The 8581-nt window shown below is 55.8% G+C and overlaps 2 non-coding genes across 2 annotated transcripts; both read left to right on the top strand.

The window, feature by feature from the left end:
- Window positions 1-5393: 5393 nt before the first annotated feature.
- On the top strand, window positions 5394-7232 carry LOC145655400 (18S ribosomal RNA). The gene has a single exon (XR_014121529.1). It is a non-coding gene; the product is annotated as an 18S ribosomal RNA (ribosomal RNA).
- Window positions 7233-8114: 882 nt separating this feature from the next.
- Window positions 8115-8268, top strand: LOC145655398 (5.8S ribosomal RNA). The gene has a single exon (XR_014121527.1). It is a non-coding gene; the product is annotated as a 5.8S ribosomal RNA (ribosomal RNA).
- The last annotated feature ends 313 nt before the right edge of the window (window positions 8269-8581 follow it).

The raw sequence follows: 8581 nt of genomic DNA, 5'->3' as shown, positions 1-8581 counted from the left end.
TGGGCCTGGAAGTCTGGTAGTAGTAGTAGTAGTAGTAGTAGTAGTAGTAGTAGTAGTAGTATGATTTAAAGGTACAAAGTGAATGAAGTGTGCCCAGGCCCAGAGCTACTTTGCTGGGCATGACTGTGTTTGACGTCTTGGGCCTGGAAGTCTGGTAGTAGTAGTATGATTTAAAGGTACAAAGTGAATGAAGTGTGCCCAGGCCCAGAGCTACTTTGCTGGGCATGACTGTGTTTGACCTCTTGGCTCTGGAAGTCTATTTCTAGGCTTATATAAAGGGTCAAACTTCTTGAAGTGTGCCCAGGCCCAGAGCTACTTTGCTGGGCATGACTGTGTTTGACCTCTGGGGCCTGGAAGTCTGGTAGTAGTAGTATGATTTAAAGGCACAAAGTGATTGAAGTGTGCCCAGGCCCAGAGCTACTTTGCTGGGCATGAATGTGTTTGAACTCTTGGGCCTGGAAGTCTGGTAGTAGTAGTATGATTTAAAGGCACAAAGTGAATGAAGTGTGCCCAGGCCCAGAGCTACTTTGCTGGGCATGACTGTGTTTGACCTCTTGGCTCTGGAAGTCTATTTCTAGGCTTATATACAGGGTCAAACATCTTGAAGTGTGCCCAGGCCCAGAGCTACTTTGCTGGGCATGAATGTGTTTGAACTCTTGGGCCTGGAAGTCTGGTAGTAGTAGTATGATTTAAAGGCACAAAGTGATTGAAGTGTGCCCAGGCCCAGAGCTACTTTGCTGGGCATGACTGTGTTTGACCTCTTGGGCCTGGAAGTCTGGTAGTAGTAGTATGATTTAAAGGCACAAAGTGATTGAAGTGTGCCCAGGCCCAGAGCTACTTTGCTGGGCATGAATGTGTTTGACCTCTTGGGCCTGGAAGTCTGGTGGTAGTAGTAGTATGATTTAAAGGCACAAAGTGAATGAAGTGTGCCCAGGCCCAGAGCTACTTTGCTGTGCATGACTGTGTTTGACCTCTTGGCTCTGGAAGTCTATTTCTAGGCTTATATAAAGGGTCAAACTTCTTGAAGTGTGCCCAGGCCCAGAGCTACTTTGCTGGGCATGACTGTGTTTGACCTCTGGGGCCTGGAAGTCTGGTAGTAGTAGTATGATTTAAAGGCACAAAGTGATTGAAGTGTGCCCAGGCCCAGAGCTACTTTGCTGGGCATGAATGTGTTTGAACTCTTGGGCCTGGAAGTCTGGTAGTAGTAGTATGATTTAAAGGCACAAAGTGAATGAAGTGTGCCCAGGCCCAGAGCTACTTTGCTGGGCATGACTGTGTTTGACCTCTTGGCTCTGGAAGTCTATTTCTAGGCTTATATACAGGGTCAAACATCTTGAAGTGTGCCCAGGCCCAGAGCTACTTTGCTGGGCATGAATGTGTTTGAACTCTTGGGCCTGGAAGTCTGGTAGTAGTAGTATGATTTAAAGGCACAAAGTGATTGAAGTGTGCCCAGGCCCAGAGCTACTTTGCTGGGCATGACTGTGTTTGACCTCTTGGCTCTGGAAGTCTATTTCTAGGCTTATATAAAGGGTCAAACATCTTGAAGTGTGCCCAGGCCCAGAGCTACTTTGCTGGGCATGAATGTGTTTGAACTCTTGGGCCTGGAAGTCTGGTAGTAGTAGTATGATTTAAAGGCACAAAGTGATTGAAGTGTGCCCAGGCCCAGAGCTACTTTGCTGGGCATGACTGTGTTTGACCTCTTGGGCCTGGAAGTCTGGTGGTAGTAGTAGTATGATTTAAAGGCACAAAGTGATTGAAGTGTGCCCAGGCCCAGAGCTACTTTGCTGGGCATGAATGTGTTTGAACTCTTGGGCCTGGAAGTCTATTTCTAGGCTTATATAAAGGGTCAAACATCTTGAAGTGTGCCCAGGCCCAGAGCTACTTTGCTGTGCATGACTGTGGTTGACCTCTTGGCCCTGGAAGTCTGGTGGTAGTAGTAGTATGATTTAAAGGCACAAAGTGAATGAAGTGTGCCCAGGCCCAGAGCTACTTTGCTGGGCATGAATGTGTTTGAACTCTTGGGCCTGGAAGTCTGGTAGTAGTAGTAGTAGTAGTAGTAGTAGTAGTAGTAGTAGTATGATTTAAAGGCACAAAGTGCTTGAAGTGTGCCCAGGCCCAGAGCTACTTTGCTGTGCATGACTGTGTTTGACCTCTTGGCTCTGGAAGTCTATTTCTAGGCTTATATAAAGGGTCAAACTTCTTGAAGTGTGCCCAGGCCCAGAGCTACTTTGCTGTGTATGACTGTGTGACCTCTTGGCCCTGGAATTCTGGTGGTAGTAGTAGTATGATTTAAAGGCACAAAGTGAATGAAGTGTGCCCAGGCCCAGAGCTACTTTGCTGGGCATGACTGTGTTTGACCTCTTGGGCCTGGAAGTCTGGTAGTAGTAGTATGATTTAAAGGCACAAAGTGATTGAAGTGTGCCCAGGCCCAGAGCTACTTTGCTGGGCATGAATGTGTTTGAACTCTTGGGCCTGGAAGTCTATTTCTAGGCTTATATAAAGGGACAAACTTCTTGAAGTGTGCCCAGGCCCAGAGCTACTTTGCTGTGTATGACTGTGTGACCTCTTGGCCCTGGAATTCTGGTGGTAGTAGTAGTAGTAGTAGTATGATTTAAAGGTACAAAGTGAATGAAGTGTGCCCAGGCCCAGAGCCAGGCCTGGGCAGCAGGGGGCGCTCCTGGCCATGCCCAGCGAGTTTCGTGCGAATCGGACCTGGTCCGGAAGAGATACGAAGGGAAAACTCATTACTCGTCGGGGTGGCACATCCAGGCTCTCGACCCTCCCAAAGCGTCCGACCAGGGTGCACCCTGCCGGGCATGGTTAGCCGCCAGCCCCCTTCCTGGAGGTCTGGTTGGCACGGGGTTTTGATTTTTCGGTTTCATATCTCTGGGCTCCTTGGGAGCAGAAAGTCGGTTGAGGGCCCTTTGGAAAGAGCCGGGGCTGCCGTTTAACGCTGTCCAAGCGGCAGGCGAAGCGCACCCACCGTTTTTACGCTATGATTTTTTAAAACCGCCGGGGCGGCAAACACAGGGCCGGTCGGGTTTGAAGACGAATATCTCTTCGGCCCTTGGGAGGAGAGAAGCAGCGCGGGTCACCTTTGAACGCGCTCGCTGCCAGGAACGTCTGGCGTAAAAGTTTCGTGGGAATCGGACGTTCCTAGGCTGAGAAGCGAGCGCCCGCCCTCGGGCGGTCGGGGGCCCCTTTCTCATTCCCCGTCTGGGCTAAAAATACGAGGTCGGACCCGATGGACTCGGGAGACTGGAGAGTACCAGGGAGACCCTGGAAGCAGGCGACCCGACCCACGCTTCGCTGTCTCCTCGGCCCTCGGGAGTAGAAGCGCGGGGACGGTGGCGTGGGCAGCAGGGGGCGCTCCTGGCCATGCCCAGCGAGTTTCGTGCGAATCGGACCTGGTCCGGAAGAGATACGAAGGGAAAACTCATTACTCGTCGGGGTGGCACATCCAGGCTCTCGACCCTCCCAAAGTGTCCGACCAGGGTGCACCCTGCCGGGCTAAGAGAACAGCCAGGTGAACCCTGGAGGTTCCGAACTCCAGACCCCTGGACCCGACGGCTCAGTCCGCCTCAGGTGCACTACAGAGGTCCTCGGGCTGTCCCTGAGTGCATTAAAACGGAAATCAGAATTACTCCCCCGGGTGGCACTTCCAGGCTCTCGACCCTCCCAAAGTGTCCGACCAGGGTGCACCCTGCTGGGCATGGTTAGCCGCCAGCCCCCTTCCTGGAGGTCTGGTTGGCACGGGGTTTTGCAAATAGGTCCCGTCGGGTATATGGGAGAGCAAAGAGAATCAATGGGGTCCAAGCACTAAATTCATCCAGTGGCGTTCTCTGGAAGCCCAAGGGGAGTCCGAGGGGTGTTCGGCCGGCAAGGGGAGCTCTCCCTCGGACACATGATCAAACGCCTGTCCCCTACCGGAAAGTGGTGTGCTCTGGATGCCCCCCCCCCCCCCATCCCCCGAGGGGGGTGCTTATCCCGCGAGGGGAGCCCTCCTCGGGTTAAGTGAACCATCATGCCGATTCCCCTATGGAAGTGGGCACATCCAGGCACACAGTCTGCTTTGCTCTCCCCGACCCGAGTGCGTCTGTTGGGCTGAGTGTACGCCCAGGCAACTGGATCCAATGGCTCAGTCCGCCGCAGCGTGCTTCGACGATGGGTCGTACAGCCATGCCACCAGGGTGGGCGTGTTTGTAAATGTACCAGTGGATTCTCGTCGGCCTGCCACATCCATGGTATCGACCCACCAGGCCTGTCCGACCAGGGGTTGACCCTGGACGGGCACGGTCTGTGGTTTGGCCCTTGTCCTAGATGAAATCGGGCACGGGGTTTTCTGGCCAGGTACCATCGGGTTACTGGGAGAGCGGCTTCGGTCTCCAGGTGAGACCAATGGTGAAGCAGCACGAGGCAATGGAGAGCATGCAAAGCGATGGGGAAGCCATGCACGGCAATGGCCACGAAAAAAAAAAAAAAATCACCACGGAAGGAACGTGAAGAACAAGGAGGAGTGTAGTGACACTGCCCAAAGCTGCCCGGTGTTGCAGGGGTCTATTGGTGTGTTGCTTCCTTGTTTGGTAGAGTGGAGTACCAGACCCGCCAGGGGTAGGCAAACCATTCCCCCTACGGTAAGTGAGGAGCCAGCCATTTGACGAGCGGGTGTCCACGTGTACGGGTGCGAGCGCTATCCCCCCACACGGGGTTAGGCCACGGCCTTAGGTGGACGTCTGCCGACCAGCCCCGGCTGATCCAGAACTTCTGATGTGGAGAGCGGTTTTGACAGATCCTCCCTGGTTCTAGCGGGTCAAGCCTCTGATGGGGGGTGGGGGTTATTTGTAACCCATCCCAGAACTCTCTGGGGGAGACTCAGACGGCCAGTCTGTCTACTCAGTTGTCCTATACTGGTGTCTGTGGTTTGGGAGGAAGGGAGTGCCCTGCTTTGTTGGCCTCCTCTTCAAACCTACCTGGGCCCACGAATCACTCTTCTTGGTTACATCACGAAACGTAGGTTGAGCGAGGCTAGGGGGGAGGGAATTCGACGAGGTCTTTCCCTTGTCCCCCCACCAGCGGCCCACGAAAATCAAAACGGCGTGAAGAGAGGGAACGCCGAAAGCACCTGGAGTCGGCCGTCCGCACCTCCGGAGGAGGTGGACGGGGTACGGTGCGGGCATGACCGGATGGGACAGCTTTGCATCAAGGTGAGAGGTCGGCGTCCGAAGGCCAGAGGGCGGTGCGCGAGCACGTTTACACTGGCCGCGGAAGCTGTCCTGGGTAGCCCTGTATGGCGTCTGGACCTGACGGCGCACGCACTTACAACCCGCTGCTTCCTAGCCCCCGGAAGGGGAGGCGGATGTCACTCGTGGTTCATCCCAGACCACGGTGCAAACTACCTGGTTGATCCTGCCAGTAACATATGCTTGTCTCAAAGATTAAGCCATGCAGGTCTAAGTGCACACGGCCGGTACAGTGAAACTGCGAATGGCTCATTAAATCAGTTATGGTTCCTTTGATCGCTCCACACGTTACTCGGATAACTGTGGTAATTCTAGAGCTAATACATGCAAACGAGCGCTGACCCTTCGGGGGATGCGTGCATTTATCAGACCCAAAACCCATCCGGGGGGCTCGGGCCCCCCGGCCGCTTTGGTGACTCTAGATAACCTCGGGCCGATCGCGCGCCCTCCGCGGCGGCGACGTCTCATTCGAATGTCTGCCCTATCAACTTTCGATGGTACCATAGTCGGCTACCATGGTGACCACGGGTAACGGGGAATCAGGGTTCGATTCCGGAGAGGGAGCCTGAGAAACGGCTACCACATCCAAGGAAGGCAGCAGGCGCGCAAATTACCCATTCCCGACACGGGGAGGTAGTGACGAAAAATAACGATACAGGTCTCTTTCGAGGCCCTGTAATCGGAATGAGCGTATCCTAAACCCATGGGTGAGGACCCATTGGAGGGCAAGTCTGGTGCCAGCAGCCGCGGTAATTCCAGCTCCAATAGCGTATATTAAAGTTGCTGCAGTTAAAAAGCTCGTAGTTGGATGTCGGGAGTGGGCTGGCGGTCCGCCGCGAGGCGTGCCACCGCCTGTCTCAGACCCTGTCTCCCGGTGCCCCCCGGATGCCCTTGGCTGGGTGTCCGGACGGGGCTCGGAGCGTTTACTTTGAAAAAATTAGAGTGTTCAAAGCGGGCCCGCTTCTCGCCTGAATACCTGAGCTAGGAATAATGGAATAGGACTCCGGTTCTATTTTGTGGGTTTCCTGAACCAGGGCCATGATTAAGAGGGACGGCCGGGGGCATTCGTATTGCGCCGCTAGAGGTGAAATTCTTGGACCGGCGCAAGACGGACGAAAGCGAAAGCATTTGCCAAGAATGTTTTCATTAATCAAGAACGAAAGTCGGAGGTTCGAAGACGATCAGATACCGTCGTAGTTCCGACCGTAAACTATGCCGACCCGCGATCCGGCGGCGTTATTCCCATGACCCGCCGGGCAGCGTGAGGGAAACCACGAGTCTGTGGGTTCCGGGGGGAGTATGGTTGCAAAGCTGAAACTTAAAGGAATTGACGGAAGGGCACCACCAGGAGTGGAGCCTGCGGCTTAATTTGACTCAACACGGGAAACCTCACCCGGCCCGGACACGGAAAGGATTGACAGATTGATAGCTCTTTCTCGATTCTGTGGGTGGTGGTGCATGGCCGTTCTTAGTTGGTGGAGCGATTTGTCTGGTTAATTCCGATAACGAACGAGACTCCGGCATGCTAAATAGTTACGCGGCCCTCCGCGGTCGGCGTCAAACTTCTTAGAGGGACAAGTGGCGTTCAGCCACGCGAGATGGAGCAATAACAGGTCTGTGATGCCCTTAGATGTCCGGGGCTGCACGCGCGCCACAATGGTTGGATCAGCGTGTGCCTACCCTACACCGAGAGGTGCGGGTAATCCGCTGAACCCCATTCGTGATGGGGACTGGGGATTGCAATTATTCCCCATGAACGAGGAATTCCCAGTAAGCGCGGGTCATAAGCTCGCGTTGATTAAGTCCCTGCCCTTTGTACACACCGCCCGTCGCTACTACCGATCGGATGGTTTAGTGAGGTCCTCGGATCGGCCCCGCCGGGGCTCCTCGCGGGCCTTGGCGGAGCGCCGAGAAGTCGATCAAACTTGACTATCTAGAGGAAGTAAAAGTCGTAACAAGGTTTTCGTAGGTGAACCTGCGAAAGGATCATTAACGGGTAACGCTGTCCGGCGTGCCTCCTCTCCCGACCCCCTCGACTTCGCCGTCCCCCCGCGTCGGGGCCCAGGGTCGAAAGGGTCTTCGGGGTTGCTGTTACACGTGGTCGCTTGCAGGTCAGGCTGGACAGAAGGCATAAAGGAGGAGCCTAGTCCCTCCCACCCCTTCCTCGTCCTCCGCCTCTTCCTCCGCGTCGTCCTTCAGCACCCCCCCCCCGCAGGCCCCGGTATTCTCTGGGTTCCAGCGCGAGAGACGCGTCGTTCAAAAAACTCGGCGTCCCCGCTCGTCGGGCGAAGGCCGGTTTCCCCTCACCTTGCCGGCAGGAGAAGCGCCTGCGAGTCGAGCGGGTCGTACGGGTCCGTCCCGCGCCCTCCCTCTCGCTCGCACGGCCGCTGCCTCCGTCCACCGCGAGGGGTTTTCCTATTTTGTTGTCCTTGTCATTCATCCCCGTCCCCTTGCTCGCTGACGAGCGGACTTTCCGGGGGGGGTTGCGAGCGCTGCTCCTCGTGGGGCAGGCCATGGCCCTTCCTGTGTTCGTCCGCCCACCGGCGTCCTGGGGCGTGGTGGTGGTGGGTGGCGCAGCCGGTTCCCCTGCTTCTCTCTCTCAGAAAGGAGTCTCAGGGGGACCCCCGGCAGGTACCTAGGGCTTGGCCCACGCTACGTGAGTTCCACCCCTTTCGAGGGGTCGGACGGGGCGGGCGCGGAGGGCCGCGGTTCAAAGACTGACTCGTCTGCCACGTGGGGCGTGTGGGCAAAGCGCAACCCCGCGCCCGTTTCAACACTCGCAGACGGGGGCGCCTGACCGGTTGGTGAAACCTTTTAAACCTGTCTTTGTAGTCGTGGTGAAAGACCTAAACTGAGCCTGAAATAAAAGAGTACAACTCTTAGCGGTGGATCACTTGGCTCGTGCGTCGATGAAGAACGCAGCCAGCTGCGAGAACTAATGTGAATTGCAGGACACATTGATCATCGACATTTCGAACGCACATTGCGGCCCCGGGTCCATCCCGGGGCTACGCCTGTCTGAGGGTCGCTATTCCTATCTGTCGGACCTGCCTTCTCAGGCGGGACCGCGGTTGGAGGTTCGTAGGTGGGGGGGTGCCCCCTGGCCTCCGTCTTCCTAAAAGCAGACGGTTCCCGGTCGCTGTCTCGGTGAGATCCGGTCGGTGGGTTCGCTGCGGTTGAGTGCCCGTTCTCCGTGCACAAGCTTCTCCTCCCCCGCTTCGGTTCGTTTCGGTTCGTTTCGGCTCCGCTCCTGGCCTGGCCAGGAACGTGGTCCCCTGCGCCCGAGAAAGAAGCGAGCGTGGCTGCCGGTGGGTTCTCTCCGCTTTGGCTGCCCACGTTTT

The sequence above is a fragment of the Electrophorus electricus genome, unplaced genomic scaffold (genome assembly GCF_041902795.1).
Source record: "Electrophorus electricus isolate QZ-2024a unplaced genomic scaffold, ASM4190279v1 Scaffold252, whole genome shotgun sequence".
NCBI classification, from domain to species: Eukaryota; Metazoa; Chordata; class Actinopteri; order Gymnotiformes; family Gymnotidae; genus Electrophorus; species Electrophorus electricus.
The sequence above is the reverse complement of the archived record's forward strand: the minus strand, read 5'-3'. Positions and strand labels throughout refer to the sequence as shown.